Source organism: Heptranchias perlo, chromosome 2, assembly GCF_035084215.1.
Source record: "Heptranchias perlo isolate sHepPer1 chromosome 2, sHepPer1.hap1, whole genome shotgun sequence".
NCBI classification, from domain to species: Eukaryota; Metazoa; Chordata; class Chondrichthyes; order Hexanchiformes; family Hexanchidae; genus Heptranchias; species Heptranchias perlo.
Window position 1 is genome coordinate 39482529 of NC_090326.1, and position 20317 is coordinate 39502845.

The 20317-nt window shown below is 44.0% G+C and overlaps 1 long non-coding RNA gene across 2 annotated transcripts in view; it reads left to right on the forward strand.

Moving 5' to 3' along the window:
* LOC137337888 (uncharacterized) overlaps positions 1 to 20317 on the forward strand; it is a 79187-nt gene that overhangs the window by 7117 nt on the left and 51753 nt on the right. The window contains exon 2 of one of the 2 annotated variants that reach the window (XR_010966611.1): positions 4973 to 5046. This is a non-coding gene — a long non-coding RNA (uncharacterized lncRNA). The remainder of the gene's footprint in view (positions 1 to 4972; positions 5047 to 20317) is intronic. The other variant, XR_010966612.1, reaches the window with a different exon arrangement.

The window sequence follows — 20317 nt, forward strand, 5'->3', positions numbered from 1 at the left end:
ATAAGTACACTGGATAGTGACCAGAAGCAGAAATGCTGGTGATTCCTCCCCCCAGCCCATCCCAGAGACACATGACACATTGCAATGTCACTAATGCTGGCCTCATTGAGAACAGCTAACCAGCAAAGATCAGTGATCTGACCTAGGAATAATTTATATGACTCACTGTCACTGAACCGTGGTGAGGTGGCTGATTTTAATTTCTCTTCAGAGATCCATAGCCACCACTTTGAAATTCCCCTTAATTGCTATCTTGAGAACATAGAGGAAAATGCTAGAATTAAACAACAAAGCAAAACATGTTGCTTTTTGTATTAAGTAGGGTGTTTTCAAAAATATCATCAAAGGGACAACGTAAATCAGCTTCATTCCACATTCAAAGTCATTCCACTTACTACATTTTCAAACTTGCTCTTAAAAGTGTCCATGTTCACAGGAATCAGCATTTCAAACCATATAAATTCAATATAGTGTTTTCACACCTTTATTCTGTCATTGCCATGTGTGTGTATGGCGAGAGGGGGGAGGAGGTAATGATCATTCACGTGTTAATGACGGAAGTGAAAAGAGAATTTGTAATTCTAGTTGTAGTAAAAGTATTCAGTGATTGTTGAAGAACACTGTTAATCCATGAATGGGTAGGGCCATGTAACAATTGTTTTCCTTTAATTCCCATTTAGCAGCAACAGATAAGCAGCACCAACCGACCAAATTGTTTGAGCTTCATGAACCAAATTTATTTTTAAAATTTGAATTCCCCTGAAGGTGCTGACTCATGTTAGTGAACGAGCCAGACCCTGGCAGCCCTCCAATATCTCATCCACATAGTCATTCTTCCTGTGTGAATCTAGACATGGGGTCATTTTTCTGAAATGCATCAACAGTGGACGAAGTTCCCCACAGCTAGTATGTACGCTGACCATTACCCTCCTCCCCTTCCCCCCCCCCCCCCCCCCAGGAGCGTTGACAGATTATATGACCATGGAAGATATCAGAGATTAATTTGATTCCATCCTTATCCAATATTCACATATACACTTCTGGCAGAGTCACTGAATAACAATCAGGAGTGGGAACCCTGGCTGTTTATTGCTCCAGGAGCTTTGAGTTAATTTTAATGCTCCCAGCAATTCTAACAGCACAGATTGGGGATCAAACCTGGGACCTTTCTGATCTGCATGGCTCTTCAATACACTTGCATTTTACCCACTACAGCCATCAGGGTGCTATCATTCTTCTATTCTGACATGTTTACTGACCCGCTGCAGCACTTACTGACAAGTTTGATTTAGACCCCAGAGAATCTGATCACAGCAAAAATGGACAAGAACATCAAAAAATAGTCTATTCATCTGTGCAACCTGCCACAACATTCTTTTCTTGGGCCTTGTCCCATCACCTGCCCCATCTCAATCAGTAGAATATGAAAACCACGCAATAGTCAATCACCAGTAATGAAGGAGGCCTTACATTACCTATGGTCCAGTTGTTTTCTTGCTGGGTGAACTTTAAATTGTCAGCTTGGTTCAATTGAAAGCATTCTTGCATCTGAATTAGAAGGTTGTGGTTTTAAGCTCCACACTAGGACTTGTCTGTAAACTAGGCTGACTCTCCTGTACAACATTAAGGAATAGCTCATTGTTGGAGATGCTATCCTTTGGAAGAGATGTTAAATTGAGGTCCAGTCTAGCTATTCCAGTGGTTTGGGTAGATCCCATGGTACTACTTGAAGAAGAACAGGGAGTTCTCCCAATGTTCTGGCTAATTCTACCAAAAGCAGATTAACTGGTCATTGTTGTATGTGGAATTTTGCTGTGTGAAAAAGTTATTGTACTTCAAAGTAACTTATTGTATGTCAAGTGTTTTGAGATGATTGAGAGTTCTGATACAGCGTGAGACAAATCTTTTTCTTTAATGTTGTGTGCTCTGCATTAGTTTGGAAATTTTGCCGAGTACTATAGGAACAGACCCAAGCCTGTCAAAATGTGTGCCGAAGATAGTTTGCTTAAATCATCACCAGTGTTGCTTAAAAGGCCCATAATTGGAAGGTACTGATCAATGGCAACATTTAAACATTAATGCTCAAATCCAGATAATTCAAATGTTATGCAGACAGGTGGTATTAAAGGCTTAGTTTTCTGCAATCTGCACATCATAAATGAATGCAAATTTCAATCCAATTCTGGTAAATAACATTCAGTAGCTCCAAGCTTTCATAAAGTCAGTATTGGCCTTAGTTCAAGCATATGAGTTTTCTTGTTAGACTGCTTTTCTGGTAAGACTAGTTCCATGGAAAGCCAGGGACAGCCTTTGACAAAAATCTGCCACGACAGCTGGCGATGGAGATGAGGAGGGAAACAGTTCACAGTGAAATGTATCCTACTGTTTGACTTTTATGCTTAAAATTGTATTTAGAATATTTTATTGCAGGAGCTTTCTTATCTAGTGTTGACATTGTCATGTGCGCTAGGGATAACTTTATTTATTTCTTCATCTTATTTCATCACATTTCTTTGTTAACATTTATTTTTTCCATTCCTCCCTGGTCCTTCTATGCTATGTACCATCTCCAGCTGAAAGGTAGCCAGTTATCTGCCATTGCAGAGAGTCTCTTTGGTTGACACGGCTACTACCAGGCCTCATTGCCTCCTTATGGTTGTGGGCAGCCTTTGGTTTAAAGCCAGGGAAAAGACGCAGCTGTGAGTAGAGAGTGCCATGCCAGCTTTAGGTCCACCTCTCTTCCCTATGAATGCACAACAAAGCAGAATACAAGTAGTTACTTGTATGTGTCCATTTGAATTGGTACCATTAGGTGTGACATTAAAAACATTTTGACTGTCAGCTACAAAGTTGAACTTGCAGCATTAAGGACATATAAATGTAGGCGTGAAAGATTGTCTCAGTGGTTTCCCTGTTCCTTCACTGATGTTGCACTATGTTTGGAGCACAATACTTGTAGTATGCATGTTATAGCCAGAGACTTTATTCAAATTGATAAACTGTGGCTAAACTTAGCTTGGCACTCTTCTAGAGAACTCTTTACTTATCTTCTGCCATGTTTCGTGCAATGTTTCCTGCACATTGTGGTGTAGTCGAGTGTTCCCTTCAGCCCCATATATGGCTACCCTCCTCTGCTGCACTTCTTCCCGCAGAACATTCAAACGTTTTATCATCAAAGGGGACATTTCTGGCCACATTTCCTTGTCCACTTTCCATTGCTGACCTGGACAATTTCCTAGAGTGAAAAATCCATCTGCCTGGAAGTGGGAGCAGCAACCATTTAAGAGCGGCTGCTCTTCAGATATCGTACCCCCTTCCAATCATAGAGCTCCCCGCGCTCATGAAAAATATGTAGGAAGCATATTCTAATTGTATTCATGAGCTGATCATGCTGAATTTGACATGGTCAACTCCCCAATCAGTAGTGCAGAGTCTTGTGATAATGCAGTAGTGCTGGCACCCCTTTCAGCTAGAATCTGGGCCTATCTTTATAACAGTATGTTTTCAATAGAGTATTTTTGTAGCTCATGTCAACTGAAACCACTCTGTGGTGTTACTTGGTGATTGCGATTTCACCCCAAAACATCCATATCTTCACACAAGTGACTTGTAATGGAATATGACTCCACAGCTGCTGTTAGCCCTCTGATACCTTGCCAAATGGTCATTATTCATGTGTGAGCCCAGGCGGTGAGAGTTATCAGACTATTGAACGATATAGGGTGACACAGCCAAGTCCAACCTTATCCTCACCCAGTTTTCCAGCAGGAGTCATTGGAGATCAATTAAGAGTGGGAACCCTGGGTGATTTTTTGACCACCTCAGCGAAAGAGATACTGAAGCCAATTGTGGCAACCTTATCCTTGTTGAAAATAGCCAATTTCAGCCCATATTAGGGACCTAACCCAGGTCCTTCCTAATCTGTATTGCTCACTACCTCATCATGTAGATCATTTACCCGAGCTATTTGCACATCTTAACTGTTTGATGTATGTTATACAAAACAAATACCTGGGAGTAAATCACAAATCTGAATGCTGATTGATTTGAGATTGCAGGAACAAAAGTAATGCTTAATGCAATGTAAAAAAAATAACAAAAAATAAAAACCAGAGCCATAAGTTTCTTTGGAATAGCAGCAAAGACTGAAGTTTGCATCCAAAATTCCTAACTTCAGATCAGTTGTCTGCTTTGTCAAGAATGTAGATTTAAAACATGAATGCAGCCTTGTTGCTCACTGTCACAGGTCTGTTATTCTACAGGTACATGGTTTCCCCCGACTCACACACAGAATACAGCTCGTTTGGTGTCAGTTCCAAACCAAGCTGTATCTTTTCCAATGTTGCTAGATTTTGTACCAGTGCCTTTTTTCTAAACATTACAGGGCGTTCTCCTTTAAGAGCTGTGCCAATCTTTTCACTCCGTAATAAACATCAATCAAGTCCTATGTTTATTTGCATAAAAGCTTTCACCATAGCAACAAACACAAAAAAAATGAATCAGTTACAACATGGAAACATCTCAGCACACCATAGAAGCAATGATTTATTTACATGTTTTAGTTAATTCTGTTTCTCAGCTGGATCACATCTTCTGCTCCTAATTTCTGCCATCAAATAAACTGGTGTATTCAGTGTGCCCCCACCCCTGCCCCCCATCCCTTTACCCATAAGAAATTTCCATTTCCAGGCTGAACGGGCTCCTTTTTAACGCTGCAATTATGAGGCCAGCCACTTTTCTTTGATACAAGCAAACTGCTGGACAACGCAACATTCAATATGCAAGGTCTTTGATATTATCATTGCAATTAGGACATAGTCTTTCATTCATTTTATTATCTCTTATGTTTTTCCTCAACCATAGCAATATTCACATAATAAATATAACACAGTTTATATTTTTGTCAGGGGACGCTTTATGGTTTGTGCTTTGTTTCCATTTTGTTTTGAAAGTATTCAATATCTTTAAATAGCTTTCTTGCAGATCGATGATGATACGGAAAGTGTGTGTGTTCTCCAAGTTCAGAGGAAATTCAGTAATTTGAAGGTAGGAAAAGAAAAAACAAAAATGTAAATCTGAAATAAAAATAGAAAATGCTGGAAATGCACAACAGGTCAGTCAGCATTTGGAAGGAAAAGATAGGTTGACTTTTCAGCTGGGACGGTTCATCATTTCCAGCATCTTTTCTTATTTCAATAACTTGATCGTTTGAGACAAGGACCTCAAATTTCCTCAGGGGTTCCGCTGGGTCCCACCACAAACCAGCAGGAGTCTGGCAGAACTCACTGGAAAACAGCAGGGACGCATTTGTGCCAGGCCTTGTCAGTTTCCAGGATTTTCCGAGCAGCCTTGTAAGGGGTGGAACGTCTGACCACCCTTGAGTCCAACAACCCCCCCACCCAAGGCGGCAAAGTGCCAGATTCTCAATAGCATAGTTTCCCACCAGCCTCATGCAAATTAGTTGCCCTCCCACAGATCCAGTAAACTCTGGAAGAGTTGGCATTGGTGGGCATGATCCCAGTATAATCACCCGGATCACAGTTCATGGATTTTCCAGGCCAATATTGTTAGTCACACTATTACCTCCTTGATATCAGCATCAGCTGTAGCTATCATTGATCTGTCTGAAAAATCTTACCATTAGCATTCCTCCAATAGTCCAACTTTTATAACACCGGGGGACGTGTGGTTCTGGTGTCAGGTTCTCTGTGATTGTGATGGTGACTGCAATAACTGCAGACGAACTGCTGGGGCTTAAGCCAGATCTCAGTGCTTTTCTGAGGAACACAATAGCAGCTGCTGCTGTATTCAACATTCTCTATCAATCCAAAGTTCCTATAGCACTATGGAATTCTTTTCCAGATGGTCCTTTGTTTACTATCTGTTCTTGGCCTCAGTGCCTCTGAGCTAGGAAGGAGGAAAATGGGCCAGAATTCCCACTCCGGTAACTCCTGTTGGAAAGTGTATGTACATCTGAATGTCGGATGAGAGCATGATCATGTTTGGCTGTGATGCCTGCCGTACAAGATGAGGCCGATCAGCAGCCTTGTATACCACCGTAAGTCACTAATTTCTGTCCTTGGCCAAGCCCTGTTGTTGTGCTATCAAATAAACAGAAAATATTTTCGGAAATACAATATATGAGTGCCAGATCTGACAGCCATTTTGTTAAGTATTCCTATCCCCATTTGGGGGATAACAGTGAAGGAATTACCTAGATGGAGATTTGCTCTGCTTGTTTTTTTTAGAAAATAATTTATAGCAGCAGTGTGAGAAGCATGAGTATTTAATTAAATTACTATTAATCAATTTTACAGTGATAAGTTAAAGTATTATACAAAATGGTGTCTCCAATGGAGGGCACTCAGATGAAAGTACATTTCTCTTATTCACTTTAAGTATTCAGGACAGCAATTGGGTTGAGTGTCCCTGAATTAGGAGAGTAATAAATCAGTCGCCACTCATAATCGCTACCCATTGGCCGCTGGAAAGGGGAGGGAATGTGTGTGTGTGTGTGTGTGTGTGTGTGTGTGTGTGTGTGATCGCGCTTGAGTCCGCTCATGCTTACCTACACACGCATGTGGTCATCCAGTCAGAAGAGCAGGTTTGGGCCCCGCTGGGATGCTCCCCACAGCCTGCGGACTCACCACCAATGCTGAGGTGTGAAGAATGGGTGGATGTGTGAGGAGCTGAAGGGTTGCTGGCACCATCCCAGTATGAATCAGTGCCTTCAGGGGAGGAAAAGAAAAAGTTGGGAAAAAAGGGATCTGAGGTCTTTGCACTTTTGGCGAGGAGCCTCGCTTGTCAGAAGTGTATATTAGAAATTCGGGTTTTCTCCGTACACGATTTTCTGATCATTCATTTAAATGGCTGGAAAATTGTACACCAGTTTGATATTTGCAGATGGTGGGGGAGGCTCTTTGGCCCCAGGGATCTGTACTGGGGCCACAGCTTTTCACTATGTTTATAAATGACTTGGGTGAAGGAATAGATGTCTCACAGAGGTTAGTAATTAGAATGTTTACATTTCCTAACTTTTCAACATAACACATAATAACCAAATGATAACTAAAGGCTTTCTGTTTGCTTTAGGTCCGAGTATTTTCTAAGTGGCGAGAAGCTAGGAACTGTGGATGAGCAGAGAGATTTAGGGGTCCAAGTACAGAAATCTGTAAAAGCTAGTGGACAGGTACAAAAAATAGTATAAAAGGCTAATGGAATATTGGCCTTTATCTCAGGGGGGCTGGAATATAAAGGGGTAGAAGTTATGTTACAGCTGTACAGAGCTCTGGTTAGACCCCATTAGAGTATTGCATTCAGTTCTGGGCACCACAACTCAGGCAGTATATATTGGCCTTAGAGGGGGTCATGCGCAGATTCACCAGAATGATACCAGGGCTAAATGGGTTAAATTATGGGGACAGGTTGCATAGACTCGACTTGTATTCCCTTGAATATAGAAGATTAAGGGGTGATCTAATTGAAGTGTTTAAGATGATTAAAGGATTTGATAGGATAGATTGAGAGAAACTATTTCCTCTGGTGGGAGAGTCCAGAATAAAGGGGCATAACCTTAAAATTAAAGCTAGGCCATTCAGGGGTGATGTCAGAAAACACTTCTTCACACAAAGGGTAGAGGAAATCTGGAACTCTCCCCAAAAAAGCTGTTGAGGCTGGGGGTCAATTGAACATTTCAAAACTGAGATTGATCGATTTTTGTTAGGTAAAGTATTAAGGGTTATGGAATCAAGGCAGGTAGATGGAGTTAAGATACAGATCAGCCATGATCTAATTGAATGGCGGAACAGGCACGAGGAGCTGAATGGCCTACTTCTGTGTATAGTTGGAATATTACTCCTCTGATTCCAACACACTGCACCAAGTGGGTTCATGGTATCAATTTATTGTAGGATGTGCTTGCTGTCTCACTGTGCTATTGTGGGGAGGTACAGATCAGAGGCAGGATGCTTTCTCAGAAGGATGAAGGGAAGTTTAGGAGGGTAGTTCATCCTTAGCTGTTCATAGAACCATAGAGTAATAGGAATTTACAGCACAGAAGGTGGCCATTCAGCCCATCGTGTCTGTGCCAGCTAAAAAAGAGCTATCTTGCCTAATCCCACTTTCCAGCTCTTGGTCCTTAGCCTTGTAGGTTATGGCACTTCAAGTGCATATCCAAGTACTTTTTAAATGCGATGAGGGTTTCTGCCTCTACCACCCTTTCAGGCAGAGAGTTCCAGACCCCCACCATCCTCTGGGTGAAAAAATTTCTGCTCAGCTCCCCTCTAATCCTTCTACCAATTTCTTTAAATCTATGCCCCCTGGTTATTGACCTCTCTGCTAAGGGAAATAGGTCCTTCCAATCCACTCTATCTAGGCCCCTCATAATTTTATACACTTCAATTAAATCTCCCCTCAGCCTCCTCTGTTCCAAAGAAACCCCAGCTTAATCAATCTTTCCTCACAGCTAAAATTCTCCAGTCCTGGCAACATCCTAGTAAATCTCCTCTGTACTCCCTCTAGTGCAATCACATCTTTCCTGTAATGTGGTGACCAGAATTGTACGCGGTACCCTAGCTGTAACCTAACTAGTGTTTTATACAGTTCTAGCATAACCTCCCAGCTTTTATATTCTATGCCTCAGCTAACAAAGGAAAGTATCCCATATGCCTTCTTAACTAACTTATCTACCTGTCCTGCGGCCTTCGGGGATCTGTGGATGTGCACTCCAAGGTCCCTCTGTTTCTCTACACCTCTCAGTATCCTCCCATTTATTGTGTATTCCCTTGCCTTGTTTGTCCTCCCCAAATGCATTACCTCACATTTCTCCAGATTGAATTCCATTTGCCACTTTTCTGCCCACCTGACCAGTCCATTGATATCTTCCTGCAGTCTACAGCTTTCTTCCTCACTATCCATGATGTGGAGATGCCGGTGATGGACTGGGGTGGACAAATGTAAGGAATCTTACAACACCAGGTGATAGTCCAACAAATTTATTTTAAAATCACAAGCTTTCGGAGATTATTTCGGAGATTATTTCGGATGTGACGAAGGGGATAATCTCCGAAAGCTTGTGATTTTAAAATAAATTTGTTGGACTATAACCTGGTGTTGTAAGATTCCTTACATTCCTCACTATCAACCACACGGCCAACTTTTGTATCATCTACAGACTTCTTAATCATGCCCCTTACATTTAGGACTAAGTCATTGATATATACTACAAAAAGCAAAGGACCTAGTACTGAGCCTTGTGGAATCCCACTGGAAACAGCCTTCCAGTCACAAAAACACTCGCCGACCATCACCCTTTGCTTCCTGCCACTGAGCCAATTTTGGATCCAACTTGACACTTTCCCTTGGATCCCATGGGCTTTTACTTTTTTGACCAGTCTACCATGTGGGACCTTGTCAAAAGTCTTGCTAAAATCCATGTGGACTACATCAAACGCGCTACCCTCATTGACCCTCCTTGTTACCTCCTCAAAAAATTCAATCAAGTTAGTCAGACACGACCTTGCCTTAACAAATCCATGCTGACTGTCCTTGGTTAATGCGTGCCTTTCTAAATGACGATTAATACTGTCCCTCAGAATTTTTCCCAATAATTTGCCCACCACCGAGGTTTGACCGACTGGCCTGTAATTACCCGGTCTATCTCTTTCTCCCTTTTTAAACAATAGTACAACATTAGCAGTCCTCCAATCCTCCAGCACCACGCCTGTAGCCAGAGAGGATTGGAAAATGATGGTCCGAGCCTCTGCTATTTCCTCCGTTGCTTCTCTTAACAGCCTGGGATACATTTCATCCGGGCCTGGCGATTTATCCACTTTCAAAGATGCTAAACCCCTTTCCTCTCTCACCATGTTTATCCCATCCAGTATTTCACACTCCTCCTTCTTAACTACAATGTCAGCATTGTCCCCCTCTTTTGTGAAGACAGATGCAAAGGGCTCAATTTTAGGGGGAAATTGCGGGTGCGTTGGGGGCGGGGGGGCTCCGAAAATCGCGGAAATCCCGTTCGGGTTTGGAAGCCGGCTCCAACCCGCCGACTTCCGAGTTTCCCAAGGACCCCCTGTGTGCGTGCGGGCGACCCGAAACTGGAAGTCCCACCGGCAATTAAAGCCGGCGGGATTACAGTTAAAGAGCCAAATGTACCTCCCTGAGGTACTTAAGGTACTTTACCTGTGACAGATTAAGTGATTGTAATGATTTTTAACTTACCTGGGCGGCTTGCCCACCGCTTCTGATTCATGCCTGGTGAAACCAGGCGTGAAGGGCCGGATCAGGGGAAAAGAAACTAAATAAATTACATAAAACACCAGAGAAGGAAGTTAAAACACAAAATGAACCTACCTTTGCACCCTGCTCTGATGTCCGATGTCTCCCTCTCTGATTTCCCCCTTTTCACCCCCCCAGTGTCCTCCCGATGTCCCCCTCTTCCCCCCCCACAAAATCCTCCCGATCTTCCCCTCCCTCTCCCCCCCCCCCGATCTTCCATCCTCCCCCCCCGGATCTTCCAGTCCTCCCCCCCCTCCCCCCCCCCCCCACCCCGATCTTCCATTCCAGCACCGGATGACGTCTCGCTCTCTCTCTTTCTCTCCACCCCCAACCATGTTGCAGCTCCTGACGGTAGCCAGCCTGTCAATCAGGCTTGCTGCCGGGCACGAAACCCGGAGAGGACATTAATCAGCAATCACCATGCCATCGCGTCGGAAACGATAAGTTTTGTTTATGCAGGTTTGCCACGTTTCCCCCCCCCCGTCCCCGCTGCCAACCCGCCACCATTGCAAAATCGACCCTAAAGTATTCATTAAGAACCATACCCACGTCTTCCGCCTCCACACACAGGTTACCTTTTTGGTTCCCAGTTGTCATTGTACCATCTGACAATCAGATCAAGAGTAGCACGAGCGGAGGCCTTTTAACTGAGAAATGATGCCTGGAGACTAAGGGAGGAGGGTAGGAAATATATATATTCATACCCATACTGGTTTTTACTCTCGGCCTGAAATCTGGGTCCTGAGTAGGTGACACCTAACTTCAAAGTATTGGGGTATGAAATGTGCTGTCTGGCTGGACTCAGCCAGTTCAATCCTTGCAGCATGTTTACTAAATCAAGTTTATGTTTTTATGTTCCACACATCGGATTTTTATTGTGATAAAATTTAAATTATTTTGGTACAGTGTTGGAAAAGGTCCTGTTGTGTAAATGAATCCCATAGGTGCGTATAATCCTCGACAGGCTGAATTCTCCAGTTACATTTCAGTGTGAGCACAAACATTTTCTCCTTATTTGAAGCAAAGGATTTATTTCCAGTTTTCTTCCTTTCTTTCCTGAAGGTACTGACTCACGCTGAGGTATGGTTCCCCGGCACTAACATCACTCCAGTCCCTCATTCATTTGACAATTCTTCATGATTGCTGGTCAGCTATTTGACCACACAGGGGTCCTATCCTCACTGATGCCTACACGCTTTCCAGCCGGACAGTGGACAGCGTTTAGGAGCAGCACCCTGGCTCATTTTCCTCCTCTTTAGCACAGGAATGTTAAAGCTAACTGTGGCACACCAACTGAACTGAAATCAGCTAACTCAACACAGACAATGATGGGGCTTTATTGACCTGTACAGTACAGCTCCACTTCAGGCTAGTTTGCTAGCATTTACTAGTTGGGACCACTTTTTCGACTTTTTTTTTAGTTAAATACTATAAACCACTTCAATGCTGTGTGCTGGTAGATCCTATCTCCAGGTCAGGAGGTGTTAAAATGGAGGCCTTTCTGGGTCTCGGAATGCTTTTTGTTGATACCCAGGGGGTTGGTATTCCCTAGTTCAGACAGGGTCCTGTGTGGTCTCTGATCAAAGGCTAGCCCTGCTTGATATAGCTTTTACTGTCTTTCAATGCTTTTGCTTCTTTTTAAACAAGGCTTAATTCTACATTAAAGAGGTTTTTCTGTAACTATATTCATTTCTTTTGTTCAGCTCTTTGTAGGATTATGTTTTCCCTTCTGATTCTCTCTCCTGCTCCTCTTCTCCCGAAGCCACTTACCCATACTGGGGTGCGCTTCCACGGGTTCTGACTGCTGTTTGACACCTTGTCCAAATGGGCACTTTTTCCACACACAGTTCTTCATCAGGCACATAGTGTTTGGGTTCACTTTCCACCAGGAAAGACTGGATAATGAACAACTGAAATCTGCTAACTCAGTGCTAACCAGGGATTGAATCTAGCACACTCCTGTCTATATGACTCAGTTCCACAGAAAACAGTACAGTTGCCAACCGAACTATCAGGGGATCTGTTTTTAAATATATATAAATGAATGTAGCTCTTTTGCTGTGCTATACAATCTCAGTATCATAGAGTCAAGTACAGTAACAGTGCTGGTAGTGAGCTTATCATACTGGTCAGTGTGCCACATGCATTGTTGTCATAGAAACAGGCCACGAGTCCAAAATGTCAGCCTAACAAAGTGCATACAAACATGAGAAAGCATGGAACAATTTATGGCAATTTGGCCCATTAAGCCCATTCCTTCCACAGACTAGGTACAACTGCACCACGTATCTGATCTCACAAGAGAAAGTTCTGCAATATTTCTGACCACGACGGGTTATCAATCAAAGCTGCAGCGTATGAACCTGTGCTTACAATCTCCATTATGCAACCCTGACTGGTCCTTTCCCACGGATAATATTTTCATAGCCCCAACAGCACAGAAGCCATCTCCTAGTTTTCATTTCTTTCATTTTTTTATTTAAAAAGATAAGCTTTTAAATAAGCTGGGTTATAAATCAATTTGTCACGTTATCAGCAGTAGAATCAGCTCATTGCAAGTCTGATCTTGACAGAAGGGATCCTTTATGAGCAAATGTCTTAGGGCATCAGGAACTGGAGGATGGTCCTGTCCTTTGGTAGAACTGGGATGCGTGGCAGCATGGAGGGATCCTATGCTCTGCCATCACCGTATAGTGGGAACCTGAGGTTTGGCAGAGAGTGCTTCCCCCGCCCCCCGGCCCACCAAGCAAACTTGCTGCAATCTGCCTCCCTCCCCGCGATCTGCCTCCCTCCCCGCGATCTGCCTCCATCCCCGCAATCCAAAGCCGATTCAGGTTTCCCGGCCGCTACACCTCCACCCCCCGCCCCCCGCCCCCCGCCTCCCGTAAACCCCGCCATAACCTTGCAATAAGAATGTTTTCTCTTCAATTTTATTCAAACCCAGCTCCACAGACAACACCCACCAACACAGAAACCACTCTATTGCATGGAATCAAAAGCAAAATACTGCAGATGCTGGAAATCTGAAATAAAAACAGAAAATGCTGGAAGTGCTCAGCATTTGTGGAAAGACAGAGTTAATGTTTCACGTAGATGACGTTTCGTCAGAACTGACGTATTTGATGGGGATAACTTTAAGAAGTCACACTCTGAATTCATAAAATTCTGCCTGATTTTCTATCTGTCGGTACCCCTCTGAGCTTTAATCCTATTTCTAATCAAATATTTATTGAGCTTTTTTTGAACTAATTAATCAACACATCATTAATTGCTTTTATTGGGAGTCTGTTCCATTCTACAGGAGAAAAACATTTTTTCTGCTCTCTAGTCTTGTTTGAGGCTGCTAATTTTGTGCTCGTGTCTTGTTCTGCAATCACAGTCCAAGCTAAGTACCCTGCTTACAGATACAGCATCCATGCTTCTCAGCATTTTATTTACCAAGGACATGCCCATAACCTTTACTTTTAAGGTAGTGCTGAACTCACCTTGCTGTGCTGCAGCCAGCGGTAGTCCCAACTCCAGCAACAGCGTAGTAAAGCAAATCAAGTAATGCCCCTGCCTCCAGAGGATCAGAGATCCACCAAAATAGGAGTCCTGCAGGCACCCTTGGCAGTAGTGCCACTGTTGACAGTAATATAAAGTTGCCGTTGAAGGTGAATGCACAGTAAGAAGAAAGAAAGAAAGAACTTGCATTTATAAAGTGCCTATCACCACTTCAGGACACCCCAAAGCGTTATTCAACCGATGAAATAACCATGGCAGTTAATTTGTGCACAGTCGGGTCTCACAAACAGCAATAAGACATACAACCAAAGAATCTGTTTAGGTGTTGTTAGTTGGGAAATAAATGTTGGCCAGGACACCAGGAGAACTTCTCTACTCTTCTACAAATAGTGCCATGGGACCTTTTACATTCATTTGAGCAGGCAGATGGGACCTTGGTTTAGTATCTTATCCAAAAGAGTGCACCTCCAACAATGCAGCACTCTCTCTGTCCTGCAGTGAAGTGTCAATCTAGATTATGTCCTGGAATGGGGCTTGAACCAACAACCTTCTGGCTCAGAGACATGCATAATGGTTTTCCTATTGTTCTGGTTGCTATGGAATTCACTCCACAGCACCAGGACCCCGAAGCAATACTATTTGCAACAATGATTAGAATAGTCAAATTAAGGTCCTACGCTTATTGTAGGACCCTTTTCTGATACTGGGCTATCCCAGTGCCTGTCTCGCTGCGTGACAAACTCGCCCAGCAACCCGTGGCGCTAACAGACAGGAAGGACCCGTCAGCAGCGCTATTTAAAGGGCTCATCCACTACTCACAAATTAGTTGCTAGTTTGTTATTTGAGGCTGCTGGATAACTTCTGGCCATTTTTTTTAGCATGTTTTCTAACTGAAAACTTAATTCTGACTGCTGAGAAGATTTTGCTGGTGTTGCACTGTTTTTGGCTGCCTTCTCAACAGTTGCGCAGCAGAATGATCTGGTTGGGCCGCCTTTGGGGCTGGGGGAGGAGGGGGAGCAGCAAGGAAGACAGCAAAGAGCAGGGGCAGCTGGGACAAGAGGGAGGAGGAGGGCCCTGTGCAGGGGGCCATACACACAGCGGCACTTCAGGGAGCACCTCTCCTACATGAGCTTCTCGGAGGATCAATGTCTCCAGTGCCTTTGCTTCACCAAGAAGTTTGTCACCGAGCTATGTCACCTGCTGCAACCACAACTTCTGCTTCGTACCACAGCATGGACAGCACTGCCTGTGACTGTCATGGTCACAGCAGCCCTTGTGTGGCATCTTCCTCAATAGAAAGAGATTTCACTCCCTCAACGTCCAGCTGGTTTGCAACCACAAGCAGCGCATAATGCAGGTCTGTGCCCGGTATCCTGGCAGCATTCATGACTCTTTCATGAGTAGCGAGGCTGGAGGTGTGAGCAGAAACTAAGAGAGCAGCGATCACATCCCACAGTGTTGTTCCCTGAGGGGGGGAACATGATCTCCCTCCTCCCGTCCACCGCCTGGACCAGGGGCTCCAACACAGCATCGGAAAACCTGGGTGCCCTGTCTGGACTTCGCAGCCATTTTTCTCTTCAGAAGCATCCTCTCTTGTCTGCAGCCAGAAGCGTCTCCCCTGTATGACCTGCTGGCTGCCTTTAAGTGGTGACAGAGATGCCCGATTTCTAGTCCTCTTCCAAACAGGCATGCAGCCAATGAATAGCATGGGTAGTACTGGCTGCACGCCCGAATCATTTTAATGAGGTCCTAGCACAAGTTTAATGTGCTGTCTGGGACCACACAAATAGGCGCACATGTTTCCGGGTGCGATCGAATCTTTAGGCCGCTGTGTTAATTAGTTCCTTTTAAAAAAAAGAGATGGATAAATAAATGATTAAGATTGAAGTTTATGGGGAAAACAACAGACCCAGAAAAACAGATACTGAGGGATTTTCTCATTCGGATCTTTCAGATCATCGAATCGTCTCAAAGATTGACTTTTCCAATATTCTTTTAGCCAGCCTACACCCTTCATAAATTTAAGCTAACCTTTAATTCCATGGTCCACGTCCTCTCTCACACAAAGTCTCGCACTTCATCACTAACATCCTTGTCAAGCTCCACTGCTTTCCTGTGCTCCAGTGAATCCACTTTCAGATCCTTGTCCTCATCCTCATAATCCTTCACAGACCTCCCCCACTCTATCTGAGCAACCTTCTCCAGCCACACGCCCTTCCCACACCCTCTGCTCCTCTGATTCCACATTACTGCCCGTTTCTTGCCCCCTCCATTCCACCTTTGAAGGCTGATCATTCAACCACTGTGTCCTTGGCCCCTGGAACTCCTTTTCAAAATCACTCAGCCTTGCTACTTTCCTCCTTTCTGTCAAAAGCCTCTCATGAAAAGACAGACGAGCCTGTCCCAGTAACAATGCAACAAAGCACTGTGGCTTCCAGTGTTCCCGCCCACTGGTAGTCATGTAATCTCCTGGGAGAAGCAAAAAAAGCAGATTTTCAAAACCCTAGGCCAATTCAGGGGGGAAATAATCTGGAAAATTCCTTTCTGACCCTATAAGGCAATGAAAATGAGTTCCTGGAGATCACAGTGACCATGAGATACAAACCCAAGTCCCTCCTACTTTCTGTACGCAGTGATATTAGCCACCGCAAAAAACTCATCCGGTTCCTTTTTGAACTGTCGCAGTGAATCTGCGCTCACCACTTGATCTGATGACTTTGTGTCAGGCATTGACAACTCTCTGTGTGAAGAAATACCTCCTGACATCTATCCTAGTCCTATGTTTGCGTAGCTTGTAGGTATAACCCCCATTATTCATAACTAGTTCAAAAGGTCCAGCCACACAGTCGCAATCTAGTCCATGCAACATTTTAAATACTTCAATTAAATCACACTGAAGTCTACACTTTTCTAGAGTAAAAAAAAACCAGGTCTCTAAGCCTATTGTGATAACTAAGGGCTTTTAAACTAGGGATCCTTCTAGTAGCCTGTCTTTGAATCTTCTTGAGGACTAAAACTAGATACAGTATTCCAGATGGGGTCTTGTACATGGACATTATGGTTCTTTTAGTTTTATAGTGAATTGTCCTAGCTCTGCATCCTAGTACTCTATTAGCCTTGGCAAAAGCCTCTCAGCATTGGTCGTGTACCTTCAGAGGCTCATGTAGTATAACGCCTAGGCCCCTTTCCTGCTCGACAGACTTTAATTCTGTACCGAGCCTGGTATATACATGCTTGGCGTTAGCTCTTCCCACGTGTATGACACTGCATTGATCTGCATTAAAAGACATCTGCCAGATGGGGACCCATTCTCCCATCGCATTCAGATCAGATTGTAGTCTTTTCTCCACGAAGGTCCTGACACTAGCACAGATCTTCGTGTCATCAGTGAACTTGCAGATGGTAACCACAGCACCGTCATCTAGATCATTAATATAAATCTTAAAAACTATTTCTTTGACTGTGCCTTTAGTCCTTCTTAAATTTCCTCCTTTACTGTTCAGTGTCCAACTCTCTGTCTTGTGAAGTGTCTGTAAACATTCTTTTATATGAAGAGAGTTATATCAATTTAAATTATTGTTGTTTGTCTTCACTGGCCTAATGAGTAGATTTGATGAATTAACGATGCCAGCACATTATGGCCGTGTGTATCAGGAATTCAGGTGCAGAAGTCAGTGCATGCTACTGCTGGCCTCCACATCTGAATTTCCAATATGTGCTTCAGTCATGTGAAGCTCTGAAATGGGAGTGCTAATTCATAGGGGTTGAATTTCCTTGGGGGGGTTCACCCAATAGTCTGCCGTAACTTTGTGGAAACCCCGAATTCCATTTAAGTGCCACTTACCTCTGTTCTCTGGGGTTTCTGTGGATCTGCTGAATCAGGTGGACTATCGGGATAACCTCCTTGGAAACTGAATCCCATAAAATCCATCTCTTAGTTGCATGTGAAATAACCTTTACATAACACTGTGCTCTTCTGATGCCCCTCATATCCCTCTGTTCATGCCTCTGATGCTCCTTTCTATCTACTCCATGTGCCTCTGATATCCCTCTCCCATTCCCTAATATGCCAATGATTTATTTTCTCCCATCCCCAAATCCGTCAGGTTCCCTTCCTGGCATCAAGCCTCTGATATTCCAGGCCTCTAATGCTCCCTTCCAATGTGCCTCTCAGTCCACCCTCCTTAATGCGTTTGCATTGCTTTCTGCTACCAAAGTAAGAGGCAGATTCAAGGACCAGGAGGCTGGGTTACCCTAGCCTCCCTTGAACTGTGAACCTGATCACTCGGCAGTGTGAGGCACTGAAAAGAAGCTGGGAGCTTCCCCACGCAGAGGGAAAAAAGATCAGAGACTGAGTCACTCAGACTGCTGTGACACCTCCCCACGGTTGATTACAGTGCTGGAAATAACCTTTATGAAACCGCAATCATGCTATAAAAACATCTTTCTTCCAAGGACATTCCTTGAGGAAACAAAATGTTCTTGTAACAAAGATTCATTATGAAGAAAAAGAATAGTCTCAACAGGGGGGGGGGAAATTATAAAAACAGAAAATGCTGGAAGTATGCAGCAGGTCACTCAACAATGCTGTGTAATCTTCTCATTTACCATTTTTATTTCAGATTTCCAAAACTCATTGGCCCTGATATTTACAGGATGCGGGGAGGGTGCGGGGTAGTGCAGGGAAAACCCAGCAAGTCTGGGGATGCTGAGGTCCTGCCGAATTTAACCACAGGACCACATTATAATCTTATTCTTCCGTTTCCCGCCTGGTAGCAGGACAAATTGACAGGCTGGCCGGCTACTGGACAGGAAAACCAGCGGCAGGAAGCCGCAGCCTGGGCCTCTTACGGACGGGGCCTAGCAATCAGGAGGGGGGAGGGAGCAAGAGATTGGGGCTGGAGGGAGAGAGAGGCCGCGATCGGCAGAGGGGAGGACAAAGGCTTTCTTCGGGGGCCGGGGGGAGTGCTCCTGCTCCTCTTGGCCCACAAGGAGTGCTGGCAGCACCAGCCTCCCTTTCACTGCCAGGTGTCCAGAGCCCTAGGAAACCCGGCCAGCGTTAATTTTAATTCAGGCTCCCAACTGCACTGTGGGAGCCTGATTTAAATATGTTAATGAAGTGTCCCGCCTCTCGAAGGTACAGTCTGGGTACATTCCCATGAAGGGGAAAGGAAGAGCAACCAAAGCCAAAGCTTTGATGACGAAAGAGATAGAGAGTAAGATGAAGCAGAGAAAGAGGGTGTATGACAGGTGTCAGGTTGATAATACAAGTGAGAATCAGGCTGAATATAGAAAATTCAGAGGGGAAGTAAAAAAGGAAATAAGAGGGGCAAAGAGAGAGTATGAGAATAGACTGGCGGCCAACATAAAAGGGAGTCCAAAAGTCTTCAATAGGCATATAAATAGTAAACAGGTAGTAAGAGGAGGGGTGGGGCCGATTTGGGTCCAAAAAGGAGATCTACACATGGAGGCAGGGGGCATGGCTGAGCTACTAAATGAGTACTTTGCATCTGCCTTTACCAAGAAAGAAGATGCTGCCAAAGTATCAGTAATCGAGGAAGTACTTGAGATACTGGATGAGCTAAAAATTGATAAAGAGGAGGTACTAGAAAGGCTGGCTGTATTTAAAGTAGATAAGTCACCAGGTCCGGATGGGGTGCATCCTAGGTTGCTGCGGGAAATAAGGGTGGAAATTGCGGAGGTACTGGCCACAATCTTCCAAACATCCTTAGATACGGGGGTGGTGCCAGAGGACTGGAGAATTACAAATGTTACACCCTCGTTCAAAAAAGGGTGTAAGGATAAACCCAGCAACTATAGGCCAGTCAGTTTAACCTCGGTAATGGGGAAACTTTTGGAAATGATAATCTAGGACAAAATTAACAGTCACTTGGACAAGTGTGGATTAATAAAGGAAAGCCAGCATGGATTTGTTAAAGGCAAATTGTGTTTAACTGACTTGATTGAGTTTTTTGATGAGCTAACAGAGAGGGTTGATGAGGGCAAAGCAGTGTATATGGATTTCCAAAAAGCATTTGATAAAGTGCCACATAATAGGCTTGTCAGCAGAATTGAAGCCCATGGAATAAAAGGGTCAGTGGTAGCATGGATACAGAATTGGCTAAAAGACAGAAAACAGAGAGTAGTGGTGAACGGTTATTTTTTGGACTGGAGGGAGGTGTACAGTGGTGTTCCCCAGGGGTCGGTGCTGGGACCACTGCTTTTCTTGATATATATTAATGACTTGACTTGGATGTACAGGGCACAATTTCAAAATTTGCAGATGACACAAAACTTGGAAGTGTAGAGAACAGTGAGGAGGATAGTGATAGACTTCAAGAGGTCATAGATAGGCTGGTGAAATGGGCAGGCACATGGCAGATGATATTTAACACAGAGAAGTGCGAAGTGATACATTTTGGTGGGAAGAATGAGGAGAGGCAATATAAACTAAAGGGTACAACTCTAAAAGGGTTGCAGGAACAGAGAGACCCAGGAGTAAAAGTGCACAAATCGTTGAAAGTGGCAGGGC